This window comes from Macaca mulatta, chromosome 16, assembly GCF_049350105.2.
Source record: "Macaca mulatta isolate MMU2019108-1 chromosome 16, T2T-MMU8v2.0, whole genome shotgun sequence".
NCBI lineage: Eukaryota > Metazoa > Chordata > Mammalia > Primates > Cercopithecidae > Macaca > Macaca mulatta.
The window spans coordinates 61,258,559-61,263,341 of record NC_133421.1 but is presented as its reverse complement, the minus strand read 5'-3'; the positions used below and the strand labels follow the sequence as shown (position 1 = coordinate 61,263,341).

The window sequence follows — 4,783 nt, the reverse complement described above, 5'->3', positions numbered from 1 at the left end:
GTCTCTCAGTCCGGTTTGGGGATAAACCGGAAACCTCTAGTCATTCGTCAGGGAATGCCCCAGCCTGGTTCACGAGAGTCTTAAAATGACTCGGAGGTGAAATGGAGCGCATTACCCTCTCTTCCGCCCCGACCCTCAATCTTTGGCAGCGAGGGGCAGTTATGGGGCGGGGTGGAAGAGCGCCCAGGGCTCCCTCCGGGTTCTCCCACGGTTTCGCGCATCTGGGCCTGGCGAGCGCCTTTGGGAGGAAGGGCCTGGGCGCAGTAGGGATGCCTGGGAGGCTGGGGAGTGGCGGGGGCGTTTCTTGGCCCGGCAGGGTGGGGTTTCCAAGCGTGATCTCCTCGCCCTGGCAGAGCCGGGGACACCGGGTGGGGGCAGGCTCGGGGGCCTCCCTGCGGTGAATCAGGCTTGTGACCTCAGGCCGTCCAGGCCTCGCTCCGCAGGGTAAACATCCTCTGCGCTTTGGAAACTGGTGGGACTAGAAAACAGGGGGCGGCAGGGAGAGGGAGGGGGCGGCAGGGAGAGGGAGGGGGCGGCAGGGAGAGGGAGGGGGCGGCAGGGAGACGGACGGAGAAGGGAGGGATTCTGAGCGGAGGAGACGTTCTGAAATCCTCTCTCCTGCCAGAAAACCAGGGCGGCCTTCCGATCCGGCAGCTAGGCTGCCTGCTTGAGACCAAAGCAGGAGCATCAGTCACATGGGGCGTGGTTTCTCTCAGGCTAAAGAACGGCTCACGCGGGCCTGGGGAATGCGACTATGGAAATGACGACGAAGCTGGAAGGGCTGGGTGGCGGGGGAAGCTGGAGGGCACAGCTTCCAGAATCCCGTTTGTTAAGAATCACCTGAAGGTTGTGTCTCTGAAGGGAGAGCGGGCATCTGTGAAGGGTTACGGGCACATACTGTCAACTTTCCCTAGCACAAGAGTGGAAATCATACTCCTTGGAGAGGGACTTTGTCACTGAACTTTAAGAAAATGGTTACAGGGCTGAGCTTGGTTACTTATGCCTGTAATCCTGACGTTTTGGTAGATGGAAGTGGGAGCATCGATTGAGGCCAGGAGTTCTAGCCTAGGCAATACAGCGAGACTCTCGTCAAAAAGAAGAGAAGAAAGAATCTCATGGCTGTCATTTTTAATGTTGATGGTGTGGAGGGAGGTTGTTTTGACTCCTATTTCCATTCTTGGGCCACTGGCAAGGCACAGCAGGACAGGGCAAAGCTATGAGGTTACATAGACCCAGCTTAGACCCCAGTCCTATTCCCCAGCAGCTTCAGGCCGGAGGAACGGTCTTCATCTCCCAGAGCACAGTCTCCTTATAGGTAAAATAACTGCAGAGTTGATGCTGGAATTAAATCAATGCAGTGGCGAGCCCAGCGCTGCAGAGCCCCGTGCTTAGTGACCAAAATAATGTCCTGCCTGCCTCATCTTCCTCTAGGATTTTTGCCAAGGCCAAACAGTGCGTGTCCCAGAGAAAAACCTTCGGACACTTGACCTCTGCCCGTCTCAGCCCAGTGACCAGGATGACTGGGAATTGAATCAAACCTAAGCCCACTCTTCTCCACAGCAGGTGAGCAGAAGGAAGGAAGGAAAGAAGGAAGGGAGGAAGGGAAGAAGGGAGAGCTCAGTTCCCTTTCGTGGTTCACCTGGTGGTCCTCCACACCAGGAGACCTAAGGGCTCTGAGGAGGGCCAGGCGCGGTGGCAGCAACACTCCTCAGGGCCTGTTTCAGCACCCCACTTAGGTGGCACATGAAAAATTCAGGATGAATGCCCTGGCTGAAGCTCTTCCTGGGTTTGGGACATCAGAAGACCTTCCCGGGATGGGATCTTGTCTCTGGAGTAGCTATGACCTGGACATAGTAAACCCGTTTCCTACACTGTAAAATTGGAGTAACCACTATTCCCTGCCAGTCTTCCTCTGGAGTCCTAATGGGAACAGTGACGGAATGAAGGTGACCACGCTGGAACCCGAAGCGCTGTTCCCCTCCGTGGCTTCACACTGATCTCCACACTAGAATTTCGTTTCTGCAGTTCAAGTTCAAACTACTGTGGTCGGGGAAGGGCTACAGAGGTCCCGCGTGGCCGTGGAGCCACCGGCCTCATCCAGTCTTGCTCGGGACACATACTGGGTTTACACTATCTCTCGGGTTCAGTTTCCTTATCTGTAAATGGGGCTGGTATCCCCCTCAGGAAGTGGTTTTGGGGATAATAAAGCTTGTAAAAGCGCTTTGCCCCAGTGCTTGGCACATCACACGCGCTACATTAACAATGTCGTGTACACGCAGGAACCGGAGGAATCCGATTCCACGCTCATTCTGGAACCGAATTCACCTCTGAGGCTTTGGGGCTTCAGAGCTGGAGCCGCTTGGGCGAAGCGAGCAGAAGGGCGAGAAGGAACGGGCTGGTCTCGCCCTGCCCTGAGCATTTCTGCTGAGACCCCGGTCCTGCTTCTTCCAGCCTCCGGTGGATTTCTCTCTGCCCCAGCTGGGGCGAAGGCCCTTTGGCCCTGCGTTGCACGTGGCCGCGGTGCGGGTTCGGGCTCTGGGCTGGAGCCTGGGTGCCTGGGCCCCGCCTGCGAGACTCAGCGGCTGGGAGCACTTTTCTCGTCGACCCAGGATCTTTTTCCGCCAAGGAGAGCGGGGCTCAAGGACTCCGGACTGGGCTGTGGGGCGCAAGGATTTTCCTCTCTGTGCGTCCTACTCCAATTCCAGGCAAATTCGCTAAGAAGAACCTTCCCGACCGCGCCTTCTCCAACAGGACCTCCAAGCCAGCCTCACGCACGCATTCCTCGCTCGCTCCTGCGGAATCCCCACCTGCCCTATAACTACCCACTTCAGGTATGGGGGAATGGAGGAGATTTCCAATCATGCCCTCCACCTACAGTTTCCACGGCCCCTTCTGTTGAATGGTATTTTCCTTTAGGGCCCCTAGAAGCAGAACAAAAGAAAAGGCTAAGAAAAAAAAAAAAAAGAACCGGTGAGTTGGCTCTGAGTCCAATAAACGATTCCTCTTTCCTTCTCCGGTCCTTTCCCTTTCAACAGAGCGATTGAGAAACGTTTCAATGATCAGCAAATCTGCTGGGAAATGGAGAACCAGAAGGGAATGTGCTATCCAACAGTTGGCTTTTCTTCTCTCAATAGAAGCCCAGTCTTTCCTTTAGATATGAATATAGCTACTGTGCATTTCTCCATTAATAAATATAAGTTTCTCAACTAGGTGGTGAGGGATATGAATTTTTTTTTTTTTTTTTTTTTTTTGAGACGGAGTCTCGCTCTGCCGCCCAGGCTGGAGTGCAATGGCCGGATCTCAGCTCACTGCAAGCTCCGCCTCCCGGGTTCACGCCATTCTCCTGCTCAGCCTCCCGAGCCAGGCGCCCGCCACCTCGCCCGGCTAATTTTTTGTATTTTTAGTAGAGACAGGGTTTCACCGTGTTAGCCAGGATGGTCTCGATCTCCTGACCTCGTGATCCGCCCGTCTCGGCCTCCCAAAGTGCTGGGATTACAGGCTTGAGCCACCGCGCCCGGCCGGGATATGAATTTTCATAGGTACATTGGGCCCTAGAGACACCAAGGAGCTTCAGGTCATAAGGGGGTCTATTCAGACTATGTCCAAGGACAACCAAATTATGGCATCAGAAACAAGAGGTCTTGATTCAGATCTTTCATGTTTTAATAAGGGAGGGGGATGCTACTGATAAAGCAAAATGATTGAAAATATTTGTAAACATATACTTCTCACTGGACCTCCATTCATGTTGGTGGGTGTGGTAGACAGAATCAAGTAAGTCAACAAGCTGTTTCCTGGTTTAGAAACAAAAAAATACCCCCAGCCCCACCTCCACTCTGGAGTCTGCTTCTCAACTACGAAATGGAAAAAAAGAACTCAAGTCCCATTTAGACTGTGGGAGCTCGGCCCATGAAGGGACTGTGGGAATTGACATGGAGAGTTTGGGGTGGAGAGGTGGAAGGGTGGAGGAAATGAGATGCGCAGCAGACACTGAGTCAGAGGCCTGAGACTAAGGCCTGGCTCTGTGTCCTTGATATCCCCAAGCCTCAATGTTCACATCTATAAGATAAGGATAATATTGATCTCACAGAACTGCTGTGAAGAATCAACAACATAATATATGTGACAATACTTTTTCATTATCAGCCTTTCCTTGGCCTGGATCAAACTGAAAGGAGACTGTGGGCCAGGCGAGGTGGCTTGGATCAAGCCTGTAATCCTAGTGCTTTAGGAGGCCGAGGCAGGAATATCCCTTGAGCCCAGGAGTTTGAGACCAGCCTCAGCAACATAGTGAGACTCTATATCTTAATAAATAAATAAATAGCCAGGCATGGTGGTGCATGCCTGCAGTCCCAGCTCCTCAGCGGGGAGAGTTGGGAGGATCACTGAGCCCAGGAGGTCAATGCTGCAGTGAACCATGATCTAGACACTGCTCTCCAGCCTGGGTGACAAAGCAAGACACTGAAAAAAAAAAAAAAAAAAAAAAGAAAGAAAGGAAAGAGAGAAAGAGAATGAGGAAGAAAGGACGGAAGGAAAAGAGAAAAAAAAGAAAAGAAAGAGTCCATGGCAAAGAAGGCAAGGGTCCAGCTTGGGCCCCAGCTCAGGGATGGGTGTGAACATCCCCATGGCTACTTGATGCCCTGTCACGTGGGCTCAGCGGCTTAGTCTCACCCTCTGCCAGATCCAGGGGGAAGTGAGAATCCATTACAGTGGGCCTGTCTCAGCTCCTGTTTGCTTTGGCTGCAGTGTGATGGTGTCTTGCTGACTTTGCCAACAGGATTTA

The 4,783-nt window shown here is 53.0% G+C and overlaps 1 long non-coding RNA gene across 2 annotated transcripts; it reads left to right on the top strand.

Annotated features, from left to right (window-relative positions):
* The first annotated feature begins 321 nt into the window (after positions 1-321).
* LOC144335620 (uncharacterized) lies at positions 322-3,520 on the top strand. 2 transcript variants are annotated; one of them, XR_013406571.1, is made up of 3 exons: positions 322-444; positions 1,432-1,563; positions 2,452-3,520. It is a non-coding gene; the product is annotated as an uncharacterized LOC144335620 (long non-coding RNA). The 2 variants fall into 2 exon arrangements; XR_013406570.1 differs by having other exon boundaries at positions 1,906-3,520.
* The last annotated feature ends 1,263 nt before the right edge of the window (positions 3,521-4,783 follow it).